Below are 16,352 nucleotides of genomic sequence, written 5' to 3'. Positions count from 1 at the left end.
AAGAAAAATTTTTTAAGTAGTCAGTCTGGCTATGCGAGAATCTGATATTTAAGCGGATATTATTCGTCAAAAGAGTTAATGTTTTAGGACATACAAATTAATGATACATTCCATTGCAAATGCGAAGGAAATCGTTAATACCAATGTATTGACCTTATATTTATATTACTACTATATCACACAATTATTCTCTCGTACTCGATTACAGATTGTTATATTATTGCAGTTATAATCTAATGAGATTTATAATCAAATTATCAAATTTGTTACGTTTCTAAACAGATATTAATAAGCCATCGTGTAATATGTCGCTGCCGTTATATCATTTGAAATAAATTGAATCGTAAAAAATCGATGCAATCTTGTTTGTCCAGTCGAATAGTTAAATTTAAATCGATGCAGAAAGCGACATTCCAAAGACTCGTATGAGCAAGTGGACGATTAATGGGCTTACATCGCACTGAGAGTAATAGTTACACCGTTACTAACGTTATATGTATATCACGGCATATATAAGACATAAATTTACGCGTGAGGCTATTAAACATAAAAACAATATGGGAAAAAATGACATCATCGTGTACGTAATAACGTCATCATTAACATACATAATATTTGAATCGTCTATTAAAAAACAAAAAAACTTAACAAAATTTTTAATTATTCAGGACATATTTAACTGAATGTAAGTCTTAATTTAATTTCGAAACATTTTAAACATACGTGTGTGTATGATCTATTTATTTATGAACTTTACGAGAATACATTTGACGAATATTTAGGATATTTATAGTGATTGCATTATTAGAACTCTGAAAATTGATACAACATGTTTATTGATTGTTTGTGTTTGATAAACAGTTTGACAAGCATAAAAACCGCAGAAGACACTTAGCTAAATAGCGAATGTCCACATCTCCGCGTGTTTGCGTCGGAGATTAATAACGCTCTTTAAGAGGTAAGAAGATTTCGCAATTGCGGCAAAGGCAGCAATACCAGTCTAGCGTAAATAATCAGCTATATTAATGTGCATTAATTGCATCCATTAATAGCCATACATACATGGTTGATACAGAGGGTGTTACAACGATCTCTCTTAATTATGATCGGACAGCACATTGTGCGTTTTTAAGATAATTTTTCAAAATTTCGCCAGGGACTAATTGAACGAGCAATTACCCAGTAAACTCGATTTGTTTTTACGAAAAAATTCGACATTTCCTTTTTGACGCGCGATATAATTTTTCTCTCGTACTGCGACGCAATTAGTACAATTGTATAGCTAGTTAATTATATAAATAATTAGTTTGCCCCCGCAAGATAGTTATCGATGCGTTGCTGTGGTCGCGCGCGGCTACACCGCATGAAAGAAATGATGGCACAGTCGCGATACGTCAGTATGAATAGTCGGTGTGCGTAGTGCGTATTTGCCGCACGCGTGTGTCGTGCACGCAAGCGAGTAACGGTCGTCTCGTATTTCGCCGCGAAAGCACATTTTCAGGCATTTCTAGGCGGATACTTTTGGCATGCAGTAAGCGGATACTTAGCGCGAAAATTCATGACGGTCCAACTTGACATAATATAACCGAGAGATGCAAAACGCACACTAGCATGATGCAAAAATACATCACGTTGCTGTTTGCCGTGTCCACTGCTACTTTCTCTTTCGTTTTCCTTTTTTCCTCAACAGTTGCATCTGTCGTGACGTATTTTCTAAAACATTGCATAACATTCATGTTTTATTATTTTTATGACAGAATAGTTTTGCGAGAAAAAAATCAAAATTCTTAAAAATTTTATAAAACGAGAGGAGTTAGAAAATAGTTGGATATAATAATTGAGAAAAATTATGAGAAGCTCATATGTGGGGGGAATATTTTGCCGTAATAAATAGAAGTAATATTTTAATAAATAGAGATAATATTTTTAAAAGATTTTTTAAATTTTCTTTGATTATTTAATAAATAATGTAAATAAATGTTGTAAACGCGTATTTATGATATCAATATTCATGCATTAGTTTTTGATTTTTTTTTTGCTCGAGTTCAATTTTCAAAGTTTTATCGTAGCTGAAGAATTAATAAAATTTGTTCTTTTAAAAATTTTATTGAAAACATGACATCTCACAGTAGATAGTATCATTAACGTGTTATTATCGCGAATCGCTGGTATAACACGTGACTCATTGTGTGTATTACACGTTGAATCTTCACCATTTACGATTTGCTAGAATAATTCAAAGACAATTGACCTTGTGCAAGTGTATTGATAATTATGCACTGCACATTGTTCATATACATCACTAAAGGTATACGCATATAAATGTATGTAACTGTGAGAAATTAAGTGGGGAATCTTCTGTAGTGTATAATTTAAGTGATTATTAAATTTTTAGAAATAATATCTAAAGATTAAAATTTTTGCAGTACAAATTCTCTGAATCGATATTTTATCGTATAATCATGATTTTACGATGCAACACATTATTGCCTAATGCATAATAAACGTTACGCTGATTAGGCAATTTTGATGCATAACAATCATGTTATAAAGTTTCCATGAATGAGTCAGAAATTATAATTGGATAGAGACTATCTAATCGAGCAAGTAAAAGACGATCTGAATACTCGAACATTAAAATACACGAAAATAACGAAAAGGCTGAAGAAAGCTCACAAATTTTATAAAATAAAATTTAATCTATTAATTACCAGATCAATGCGACGATCGAACCTTATTTAAAAATGATGAGTGATTAGACACGTGTAAGCCGCGCTGCATCCGAAATGCATTATCTTAGGGCCGGTGGATTTTTCATCAGTTGTCTGATAAAAAGTCATAAAAAGATTTCACTTCTTCGTAAACAGCAAGCAGGTGAGAGATTCGAGCGGTGGTGTGGCGCGACCTCGTTTGATCCAGTTTGCCTGAAAAACATGCGTGCAGCGATGCATTTAAGACTGACACCACCAGTTTCATTAACCGCCTTGTAACGTAGCGTGGATAATTTCTGAATATGACATTCATATCAGCTTTTAAGAAAGTACGAGCGGTATTAAAAGAGGATATGAAAATGCAAGAAGATGAAATAAATCGCAAAACTTAATTTACGTTTTATCACCGGATTTGGATTGTACGTAATTTGGCTTTTTATATTAATCACATAAAATGAAATATGAAGAAACGAGAAAGAATATTATTCAAGCTGCATCGATAAGTTTCATTAACCGCCTTGTAACGTAGCGTGGATAATTTCTGAATATGACATTCATATCAGCTTTTAAGAAAGTACGAGCGGTATTAAAAGAGGATATGAAAATGCAAGAAGATGAAATAAATCGCAAAACTTAATTTACGTTTTATCATCGGATTTGGATTGTATGTAATTTGGCTTTTTATATTAATCACACATAAAATGAAATATGAAGAAACGAGAAAGAATATTATTCAAGCTGCATCGATAATAAAAGACAAACAATTTTTATAATAAAAATTATTAGCTTTGTTATATTTTACAGTATTATAATTCGTGGTTAAACTGTTGAAAACATGAATCGATATCAACTAAATAGCGTTGTTTATCTATTATTGATATTTTGTAAAGAAAAAAAGAGCTTTTTCCTAGTCTGCTTTTTATCAACCTGCGTGCCTAGCAACTATGCAGCGTACGAGAAATACTCGACCTTGCGCAGGTATGGCAGTGCCTGTACCTTACATATACATGCGGTTGCACTAACCACATATATGTCGAGATGATTTGTACACGATACATGCGCTTTCCCTTGCGAAACGTTCATAACGAAACATTAATAAAATAGGAGAGTCTTATTATATTTTTAGACAAGTGTGACAATTATTGATTTGCGTGCATTGACGAATTGATGATAATATTCCGTACCTTAGAATCACTCACATTGACGCGATTGTTTAAGAGTCGATATATGAGTTTTGTTTCCGAATGATTGTATGTCTCTTTATACATGCGAAAAAAGCATGCATCGGCAAAAAATGCCACGTCATGCGGAATAATACACATGCCGAGCAATGCCGGCCAATTAAAACTTGGGTAATTAGACTCCCGCGATTTATTATCGAGCTTTCGTGTTACCGATTCTTGTGTGATTAAACGAATCCACACCATGAAATGGCTAAATTGAAGGATCCACTGATATTATATAGTGATTGCACTATAAGTAATAATTAAATTATAAAAAAATTATGTTCAGTTGCATATATTCACGAAAGACTATTTTTCACACATTATTATTAACTGATATGGAAAAACTTAATTTTTTCTTTTTTTTTGTTTCGCGTAAAAATTTAATAATTCTATTAATGTTTGATGGACAGACTTTACGCAACATTTCTATTAATATGTATAATTTTTTGTGAAAAACCGATATCATTTAATATATTGTGTCAGTTTCTACTTTAAAATGCACAGTTATGTCTAATGAAATATTACTCTGCCGAGTTCGAGCAATTAATATTGCTTACGCTAATGAATTTTTGCTATAAATACATTGTCCATCTTGCACGGACGTGTATACGAGTTAATACATAGCCGCGAGATTGTTTTGTAATTATGCAGTATCGTCAAATCGCATACATGACATATTCTACGTTTATTGAACGTTTTTTTAATGTAATTTGAGAGTGTACAAGATTGCCGTATTGATTATATTTGCCGACGACCTTGACTATTAGCTGTCCGATAATGAAATGATACTTCCATTAAATAGAAATTATTTTTTATGTTGCACAGAAAAACTTTGTATAGGCAAGAAATATTGCTATATTATTCACATTTTTTAATTTTAAGAATCGATCTTCAAAATTTATCTATAATTCTATTCACATATTTTGTTTTATTTTCTTTCCGTTATATTTTTTCGAATGATATACTATAGATATATATTAGAAAATAATTCAACAAAATGTCAATTAAATAACACTAATTAATAGTATAATAAACAGAATTAATTGAGAAGTATGATATTGGATAGTAAATACCGATTTTATCTGCAATTTAAAAAAAAAAAAGTGGAAAAAAGATTTTAATAATCAAATCAAGCTTATTCGAAATAATTAAAATTCTAATGTTGAAATGTGAATTGTTAATTGTATAGATAGTACACTATTAAATTAATTATTCTCTTCGAGCTTTGATGTTTTAGCTATGCGGAAGGTAGATGCATTTATAAACTAGTCATACTTGCAATGGCATATTTTTTTATAGATAATTGTCATAAATCACTGATGCAATGTCAAGAGAGAGAAGTAACATATCTATATATGTGTCATTTAAAAGTGATTTATGTAACGTGGTCGTTCAAGACCATTGTTGCATGCGCGCGTGGAACTATTACTACGAACGAATTGATGATATTCCCATTTTTCCGCGAGCGATAAGATCGCCTGCGTAATGTTGTCGACGTATGACAGAAAAGCGCCATTATTTCCGGTGTTGATTGTAACATTGAGACAGGATACGACGATTGCGATGATGAAAGCGGTACCTAGTAGCTAACGCTTATTCTACGGTTATCCATAGTTTGTAATTAACTGTAGCCGAGTTAATGAGCGTGTAACTTGGAAAGACAGTTGAATATTTTGATATACATATAATGAGCAACTACCTTGCATATTTTTATCGCGCATTATATACGCAGTAAAATTCTTCATTTATTTTTAACGTCGTTTCAATGTGATATGACAATACCGCTATCAGCATATCTACTGAACTTTGACCTGTATCTTGACGTTTAAAGAAAATTTTAGCGAGAGGGTTATTTATAATTTGAAAATGACATTTTTTTTTCATTTGTTAGGATTTGTAGTCGCGATGTTTGTACAATTAAACAAAATATATAAAAGATAGATAAAATATTTTTTTTTTTTTTCATTCTGATAAAATTGTCTTATAACATAACCTTTTTTTTATACTTTTTTTTTTTACGCAAATATAATTATGCATTTATTGACATCGAAATGTTTGAAGCTGAAGAGAGGGAGCCTATATTCGTCTATACTTTTTAGTCTCATTCGCAATAGCAAAATCTGTCGTGATATGATTATGCCGCAATTAATTAGAGCGATTATTGCGGTATAAGTAATCATCCAGCTGTCAAAAAAACGCCGGCGAGGTCGTCAATTTTATTGATTATATCATTGAGTTATGTAGTTGCATGATGAAATAGTTACATCATTACTTTATATTAAAAAAACTTTGCAATGTATCTCTTAATCTATCTGAACCTATTAATTTACTAATTTGTTTTCTTATATATTTATCCTGACAAGATTAATGTTTTACGAAAACAAAATTCTTATCATTAGGAAAATGAATAGAGATAAAATAATAATCTAATAAATAAGCAAATAGCATTTTAATTATTGTTATTACTTTACTATCGAATATTAAATATATTGAAGAAAGTTATAAAAAAAGATGATAACTAAACAAAATTTCGATAAGAGATAAATAATGTCAAGTTTGTTAAAGAATTCGCAGTCGAAAGGATATATGTCACGAAAATGTCCCACAATTCAAGGAAACTTGACGGTTGTAAAAACAAATTTCGAGACGAATGCTTAGCGAAGCACGTCGCCAGATAATTAACGTCGACATCTTGACGCGAATGGACATCCCTAATTTCTTCCGGATGGCCGGGCATTCTACAGTTTTCTCAGATTCTCATTCGCGATCCGCGTGTCTTCGCTTTCTTAGTTTATCTGGCAACAAACGCAGACGCGGTCACAGACGGAATTAGACGGACGATGGTGACTTACTCAGTCGACTGTATTCTCGTATCCGCTTCTCCTTCAGCATCTCTTATTTGTGATTCTCTGACGCGAGCGGTATTTGCAGCTTCTGCACACTGTTATAAACAGTTGCGTGTTTGTCTCACGCGACGTAGCGTGTGAGAAGCTAGAGGTAGATAGTTACAAGACGATGAAAATTGCGTGCCGCGGAATGCCCGACGACAATCGTCGATCCTTTTCGTGTCTAGAATTCTACCCGGAATAAACGGAGAGAGATATAAGCTGGACCACACTGACTAATTTTGTTAATTTTGCGCGAAGTTTTTCTCCCTCAGAAAACAAGTTTCGTTTATACATATATATTAACTAATTTTTTTTCTTGATATATTATTGGGATACATAAAAAAATATATAAATATACTTAATTTACCGTCAAGATTATACTTAAAATATGATAGAGATATTTTGTATCTACAATATATATTTTATAATCTCTAATAGATAAGTATAAGCTATATTTGAAAGAAGCAGAGTCATGTAGGATGTTATTATGACGTAATTGATCTCGAAGCTCAAAAAAGCTTTATCTTTCTTGTCGAAGGTAAATATCGCGATATCGGTTTGTTTGCATCCGTTTGATCCACTTTTATATCTTAATCTCGCGCGAAATTAAATAAACTCGTGATTGTTACTTCCGTGTATGAACTAGAGCGAGAGATTTTAGAAGAGAGAGGAAAGAGAAAGAGAAAAAATATAAGTAGAAGGAAAGAAAATTAATACAATTTGCCAAGACAAGCGGATACATAACTGGAAATAGTGAGCGCAGAGTGTGAGAACGTATATTACATCTATTATATCATAAAAAACAAATCTGTTAGCTTGATAATTCGATACTTAAATATAGGGCTCAGGTATAACGATAATCGTGTAGAAATAAACAGATAAATCGTTGATGTGTCGTGATTGCACTTATGATATCGAATACCGTTATACAAAAACGACCATGTCGCTTTGATCCAGTTAGAAATATAATACGAATAAAATTTGATGTTAATCTAGCGTTTCCGCGTGAAAATTTATCTATTTTGATAATCTTTTTTTATATTGCAAATACTTTGACGGACATCCATTTCAAGTTACAGGTGAGTTCCATCGCAGTTTTAAAATATCTCTTAGTATTTTTACAAGTTCTATTGCAATTATTCTTTAAAAAGAAGATAAGAAGAAAATGATTTAAATTATATCATAGCGTTAATTTGCTACTCAACAGTGTCTAGAAAATACGATAATACATCACAAATTACATTTAAAACTTCGACATATGTGATTTGTGTAAAAGATAAGTTCAGTAATATATTTTTAAAGCTAGTGTTCTCTATAGAGCGCTTTATATTATATTATAAATAAAGACGTGCAGAACTAAAGGAAATATTGTAATAGGTTCTTCTCTGCGTGTGATACAGTTCGCGACATGATAATATAAATGTCATATTTCATGTCTCGTCGCAATTTCAAAGATTCTGAGATCGCTACTGTATTCACGATGCAATCTGTTCATGATATGGTCGATTCCAAAATGGGCATACATATCTTAATAAAAATACACGCGCGATCATCGCGCGGATCGCGTGAAATCAACATCAATTTTTATTCGTATCGTGTTTCTAACCGGATCAAAGTCGACACGATCATTTTCGAATGCCGGTATCCAGTACCGTAAGTGCAATTTTTCATTTTATTTTAAAGTTCTCAAAAAATCACAACGCTGCCATTCGATAGATACTCTTTCTGATATTTTAATAACATGATAACGCGATTATTACGTGTCCGAAAAAAAGGCAATCAGATTCAGAGAACAATTTATACAAAACCAAAGAAAAAAAAAAAAAAACTAATCAGAGATCATAGTATTTGTCATAAGTATTTTAATTAAAAATTTAATATTTTTAAAAATTTATCTTTAAACTGTGTTTAATGAGATATGATTAATTGTCCTCTTCTTCTAAATTAATTTGCATTAGGAAATGGTTATTCCAGTACATGTAGGAAGCGATTATATGTGGAATATAAAGTTAGCCGTGATTAATTTCACGTTTTATTGATCACGCGGTAGCACGTACCCTATGTGTTTAGACTATAAAATATCCAATTTCTGGATGAATATTTCCTTTGATACACCGTAATCAGGAAGGCAACCCGCATTTATGCATGCCAAAATGCGGAGATGCGTATTTCCATAATAGAAATTTTACACATTTTCCAGAGATATTTTCTAAGAGATGTAAATTGAATAAGTAAAATATTAACATTTTTTTAAACATTTATGGAATAAACATTTTCATCTGCATTCTAAGAGTTCATTTTAAACTCTTTTAGCGAAAAAATATTTTGTTCTCGTCGCGTTATCTAAAAGCATTTAATGTTATTATCTGCATACCACGAAATTGATTGAGTTGACGCCCACATAGATCAAATTTAATAGGTAAAAATTTCTGACTATTAACTAATTAACGTTATTATTACGCGTAAAAGTACCATGACATAAAACTATAAAACTTTTACGGCATCATTAATTTTATTGCATGGACGTAACGTCCGTTACTTTCGCATTGTTTATTATCGTCCTGGTGATGGTCGCGTGCATCGTGCGCTGGTGTCGATCATTGCCGATTAGTACTAACAATGAATATGCAACCGCGCGTGCATGATTACGAATGCAAATTGCACGGTAACTTGTATACGCATTCGTAAAAGCTTCGCACAATGAAATAATCACGTGACGAGCACATGACAAAAGGAATCGGGTCGATTTCTTATGTCAATACGGTTGATGCGACGCGAGAGATGGGCATAGATTCATACGGCCCTGAATTGCATGCAACGAGTAAGACGGCAACACGTATACGAGAAAAAGAGAAGCCGACCGAATCGGCGAGTGAGCTTTACGGGCAGGGTGAGGTGGAGGGGGTGAGGGGGACGAAGAGGATGGAGGAATGATGGCAAAGAGAAAAAGAGAGACTGGTAGAAACCGGTAGAGAGAAGCGAAGAGAAAGACGGAGATTCGTGTCCGCGTGGAACGTTAGTGAGCGAGACGAAGTAAACGTGCGAAAGGTCGAACGGAAGCGAAGCAAGAGGGAGAAGATTCGCGATTGCAATCTGCACGGATGAGTTAATATGTGTAACTTGGAAACGGTGCGGTGTGAGCGCGAGGGGAGAGGAAGTACTGTTTTTTTTATTAAAGAACGACGCGCGCGGGATATAGTGCTATGCGAGACGAGGATGAGCGGCCGCGATTGCGGGCAATCCGGTCGAGAAAATTGGCAATGCATGCCACGAGCTTACATAATCGCAAGCTAGACGTAGCAAGATAGAGAATGAGAGAGAGAGAAAGAGAGAAAGAATGAGAGCGAGAAAGGCGCGTGATGCGGGCAATCCGGTCGAGAAAATTGGCAATGCATGCCACGAGCTTACATAATCGCAAGCTATAGACGTAGCAAGATAGAGAATGAGAGAGAGAAAGAGAGAAAGAATGAGAGCGAGAAAGGCGCGTGCAGAACGGATGAGGAGCACTGTTGGCGTTGCATTTGCGACGCGACGGAAGAGGAGGCGGAATGACACGTGCACTCACATATGCACGCACGCACACAAACACGTACACATACATATACATCAGCGTCCCGACGCGCATCGCACGCGGTGGGAAGCAACGAGCGCGAGGCATGACTCGGTTCTCCTTGACATTAGCGACAATGTACGTAACGGTCGAGCGGGATATGCATATAAGTGCGTCGCGCTTATCTTATCTAGAATGCACAAACGATCGCCGTGTCGTGACATCGCATGTATGTACGCATACTGTACACAAGCGTGGACCGTATTGGTATTTTGGTACGCATAAATGTGAAGTCGTTTGGTCAGCGGAATATTTGATTGAAACGCACTTTTGCAATATGCACATATATATTACGGTGTTTTTATTTAATTTTATGTCCTTTTAAAATATAAAATACCGTTTAACATATACCATTTGCGTGAATTTTTATTGTCGCTATTTTGGATGCAAATCAACGAGAACGATCGCGCATACAAAGTGCAAGGACGATACAATGTGCGCGACACGTAAAGTTTTTTTTAGACAGTACTCTCGAAGCTGCAATGTATTTATATATGCAAGGCCTTCAAATCATTGCGTTTTCTTTCAGCTACATCTCTCTTCCTTTCTTTAAGAATTTAAAATTTATTTTTTTTTTCTTTTAATAGTTTAATTAAGATATTATTATAACGTGCGAATTATGTTCGAACTTTTATATTTTAATATTAAAATTGCAAATATTTGCAATTATATATATATATATAATATATATAAACTCAGCTTAATTAAATTAAATTAAATTAATTGTCTTTTTACGATTTGAAGATGAAATACAATATTTTCCGATTATTATAATCGTATAACTATTTTAATTATGATCCGTAACGACATTGTACTTTTTTTGTAATGCTCTACTTGTTTATAATTTCTTCCATTTATTCGACTTTTTCTACAAATGTTTATATGTCAATCACCAATGTTTGTACGGCGATATTGTAATAAGACATGAATATTTCATTATGCTATACGTAACAAGCACGCAATATGAATCTCACGGTTCGTCGAGTAACGCGAATTAACTAATGGTTTCATGCTTTCCGAAGTTATGTTCACAAACTCAAAGCCAAGCTTTTGATGCGTCGTACCAGTATCGTGTTTCTGTGAAGATAATAATGCATACTTTATAGTAAGCAAGCATCTAATACTTGCAATTTCTATGCATCGTATATACACTATCATGCTCATTGCGATAAATAATTTATTAATACGAAACGGATTTTTATCCTTCATATTAATAATTATTGTAATTAATGCAATCAAGTTTTCCTTGACGTAAATCTAGAATATATTTCCGAGTGCGATTAATTCCGATCTAAAGTACGCTTGAATGCAAACACGCATGCACACATTTTTGTTGCGTTACTGATATTATTTAATTAGTTTTTGAATTTGAATATTAATTTTAAGTTCTCCCTCCCATTCGCATAGACAATAAAACGCACTTTAGACGATCGATTTATTCAAATCCAGAGCGACGTGTTACGAGACTTTTATTTTTCGTTGAGAAATTTTGATGATAAATATATACTTTTTGCTTTTATTCTTTCTCTTTCTCACATATACACATATTATATGTATATACAGGGTGAATCACTAGAAATTGCCTTCTAAGATATCTTCATAAATACTGATTTTAGACAAAAAGGTTTGATATAAAAGTTAAATTATTTTGAAAGGGCTATATCTTGTCTTAGTTTCTTTTTTAGATGCAGGCGTCAAAAAATTTTGAAGATCATCAAGTTTTTTCAAGGTCATTTCAAGATTACTCCATAGTCAAAGTGTTATAGATCGTTCGATTCGTCTTTTTATCCTTTACAATTATAGCTGATTAAAAATAGGGCTTTCCATTTAAAAAACTGGAGATGATTTCCAAAAATTTTTGATGCCTACATCTAAAAAAAACTAAGACGACCAGAATATAGCCCTTTCAAAATAATTTAACTTTTATCTTACAACTTTTGTCTAAAATCAATATTTATGAAGACATCTTAAAAGGCAATTTCTAGTGACTCACCCTGTATATTAAAATTTGAGAGGTGAAACATTGAGCAATTTTAAATACATTATTAGCTTGATATAAATGTAAATGCAAAAAGTTAATAAGTTTATTAATTATTATAATATGGTTATGTTGGAATTAATCTTTTTTTAATGAAAATCAATTTACTATTAAAAAGTGCAATTATTATATTTAACTCCAAATTTATAATTTACTTAGAAATTGATATTAAATTAATTTCTCCAGAAACGAAGAATTTTGCAAAGAGTACGTTTTTCACATTTTCTTTAGCAATTCTCACAAGAACGTTTTTTAATTTTTGATTTAACAATTGTTATTCTACAACATTTCAATTTAATCAAATTATTGGGGCCCAACTTTGCGTCAAGCGAGAAGAGGATAGAGGAGACGGAGAAAAACTTTAAAGGCCCCGAGAGCATAAAATGGTAAACGGTCCTTTGCACGCGGGAGACATAACAGCAGGCAAGCCGATTTATATGCGCTCCTTAGCTCGCGCGTGCACGCACTTTACGATATGTAAAACCACTAGGACCGTCATTGTGCGACGTCAGTGCTTCGTCGTAAAACCAACTATTCGAACCTCAACTTTGAAAGACTTTCGAATAATATTACAACTTTTGCATCACGCATAGCCGTTCATTTTTAACGGGTATAAGGCGGTTGTGCGTGTGCCGTTCAGGCAGAGTACCCTGACTCTTTCTCGTTACTCCTCCCTGTTATTTTATTCATTCCGTCGCACCTCGATGCCTTTTTACATGCTCCTTGTTTTGCAGCAACAATTATTTTATGTATAATGTTAAATAAACAGTCTAATATACATAATAGGTATTATTATATTAGAAATTTAATTTCTAATATTAAGAATTTAGTTTCTATTAATATTTATATCAACAATTTACAAAGTGGATATATATATATATGTTTTGATTTATAAATAATATTTCAATATTAGCGAAAAAATGTTTGAATATTTCTTTCTTTTAAGTGATAATGAGAAGCATCTCATATTAAAGCAGTTTATATTATTGCTGTGGAATAATGTGAAAAAATCAATATGAGAACAGATTTCTCTCTTACATTTGCGTATTCATAATTGTGTATTTCCCAAAAAGGAGACCATAATCTGTTATTAATTGATTTTTACTGTTGTATAGATTCTTATTGAATTAATAGACTACGTATTCTTCACAAATGGTATCATTTTAATAAATTATATGTAGAGTTTTGCGTTCACACTCGGATGTTTGCTGTGCATCGCTATATGCAGCAGATGGTTTCGTGCATGTGTAATTATATCGCCGTCGAGAAAACCAGTAATTTCAATGCGGGAAGAATACAGAAAACGTGTTCCGCAAAATTTTTTCTAATATGTATATAATTTGTCATGGCTAAATTGTGGAGATCAGGGTTAAAGAATGAAGAAAGTGGAACATTGAAATAATACATTGGTGACATGCTACGGTAGATGAGCATGTGATGGGCAAGTCGATATGCAGAAGCCGCTTGTCTGCATTTGCAAAAGCAACGTTGATCGCGCAATATAAGAATTTGGCTAAAATAATATAATCGTGCATTTGGATTCTTAATACATCACTTTAATATGAGAGATGATTGATAAGCAATAAAAGATAAATTATATACATTGTGCTTAAAAGAAATGCCCTGAGTTTTATATTCGTTCCGGGACGAATGGGGATGGCGTCATGTAATTCTAAAGCGACCGGAAGTCATGGCGATTAAATAAGTTGGACGCCAGCGAACACGCAGCTGCGAATCCTATTTCTGAGCACGTTTGATCCGATAATACTCTGTTACTCGTAATACCTATCGCAACACGTTGAAGCTACCCTCTATACATTGTGTTTAACTTTGGATCCGTGTTGTTCCCTTGCTCACGCTCATGGCATCGTTTATGGATGCGTATGATATCCGATGACTTTCTTTATTACGCAATAGACTTGGATTTACCACATTTTAAGAAAAAAGAATTAAGAGATCAAGAAATTTATAAAACTTTCTAATCTGACGCATCTTATATTCTTTTCTCTGGGGATAGTATCATAAATCGTCAAGCCATTCTTCACAAGTGCAATTTTCTTCCAATCGTAAATGTTTTCCGTGTCTCGAGGTTTAAGTAGATAAGAAATTCCTGTTTCTCATGTACCGGTGTTTACATGCGACGATGTGACATTAAAAAGTCGCGCGATTGCGGACAACTCTCGCGGAGAGAAGAATCGGACAAAACGAGCGTGTACGTGAGAATACGTCGTTGAATGTAATTTACGAGGCAAGTTGTATTTTTGTGGCTTACGAATACTTTCTATGTTGGTTGGATTCAGTCGCGTGTATAGCGCGTCTTTTATTTCTCATTTCCGTAATAAATGCGTTTTTTACATAATGCATATCTCGCGATATCAGGTTATCATTTTTGTGCGCGTGTAGATAATTGCACGTATCTGGGCGGGCGTGTCTCGGAAAGTTTCTCACCTACGGCCGACGTGTGATCCTCGTTGAACATACATATGTAGAAAACTGAAACCCGTAATAAATCTCGAGAATACGCTCTCCGCGGCCGAGTCGCAGTTTGTTGATAACCACACCGGTTGCCCGAGGTGCACGGTATAAATACTCGAGTGCCCGATAATGTTTCGAACGTGCAGTCAGTGCAAAACACCAAGATGTTGCCGCTAAGAAAATTGTTGCCCCAAGCATGACTGCTAACCATGGTAGATTTTAAAACATAGAGAACAAGAGATAATGTATTTTATATTACATTATATATATATTGCAGTATATATATTTTTTACGCAAATTAATTTTCTCTTCTGTCAAAAACAGAGGAGAAAGTAAAGATTGTTGAGGTTTTATTCTTCGTTATCTTGTTTTATTTAGTTCCATACGAAATATTAAATATCGCTCTGTTACATTTGTTGTCGTATTTTCTTATATTATGAATACAATAGCCGTACACATATAATTCATATGAGAAAAATTGCAAGTTTTAACTGAGAGTACGTCGCTACTACAGGTATATCAATGGCGGTAACGAATGAGTTATGCAATACAAGTTTTGCAAAGTGATTCCTTATTCTCTTATTCTTTTAAAGTGATTCATTACGACGCGCAAAACTTTAACTGTACGATTATGCGTTGCGAAGGGTATAATAATTGACGAAATTATTAATGTGTTATAAACTGCGCTTTTAAGTAGGTATCAAAAGTGTCAGACCTTTCTTGGAGAGGAATTGAACGTAAGCTGTAAATAAGTATGCGAACTGTAAAGTTATGACGTATAATAGATGCGTTATAAATTGGCCTCATCGTCAAATATCGGCGAAGATATATCCCTGCAATCAAGCAACGTCGTTCACACATGTTAAATCGGCCAATTATTGGCAGTAAGTGAGAATCCTGTGCGCTTCGCGCGAATTGAAATTGTCGCATAATTTTCAGCGTATAAATTCTGCAATCTGGTATAATTCATCACAATTTCTAAGTACCTTCGTAATTACCGTGCATACTTCACAAGAAATTGCTACGATTAAATAATTTAACTTGTAATTTATCAAGATCAAACAAAATTTATATCTATAATTAAAAGATAAAACTATTTTGTGGTTGATTGGCTATATTTTTTTTTCGAGCAACAAAATGTAAAGCCTCGTTTTTTTTTGGGCCCACCTTGTTCTAAATCGATTTTAAAATGTTGAATGTTAAATGTTATAAATTGACCTTCTTTATTTAAGTGAATCAATGATTATACTTGTATTTAACCATATATTTCGGCGTAATTTATCTGACATAACAAGTGCGCAAAATCAGAATTTTTTGAATGAAGCATCGCAAATTGTACGCGATACCTAACTATTCGATAATGTCATAAATTGATTCATTTCAGTGGGTGCTAAAGTATCCCTG

The 16,352-nt window shown here is 33.4% G+C and overlaps 1 protein-coding gene and 1 long non-coding RNA gene across 6 annotated transcripts in view; one reads left to right on the top strand and one right to left on the bottom strand.

Moving 5' to 3' along the window:
• LOC115234481 overlaps positions 1 to 16,352 on the top strand; it is a 66,710-nt gene that overhangs the window by 35,903 nt on the left and 14,455 nt on the right. The window lies entirely within an intron of this gene.
• Positions 588 to 8,645, bottom strand: LOC115234482. 2 transcript variants are annotated; one of them, XR_003883923.1, is made up of 3 exons: positions 3,896 to 8,645; positions 2,712 to 2,924; positions 588 to 1,713 (listed from the first exon to the last, which is right to left on the bottom strand). It is a non-coding gene; the product is annotated as an uncharacterized LOC115234482 (long non-coding RNA). The 2 variants fall into 2 exon arrangements; XR_003883922.1 differs by lacking the exon at positions 588 to 1,713 and having other exon boundaries at positions 2,028 to 2,924.

Source organism: Formica exsecta, unplaced genomic scaffold (assembly GCF_003651465.1).
Source record: "Formica exsecta isolate Colony F162 unplaced genomic scaffold, ASM365146v1 scaffold2, whole genome shotgun sequence".
NCBI lineage: Eukaryota > Metazoa > Arthropoda > Insecta > Hymenoptera > Formicidae > Formica > Formica exsecta.
This window is presented reverse-complemented; position numbering and strand designations above follow the sequence as displayed.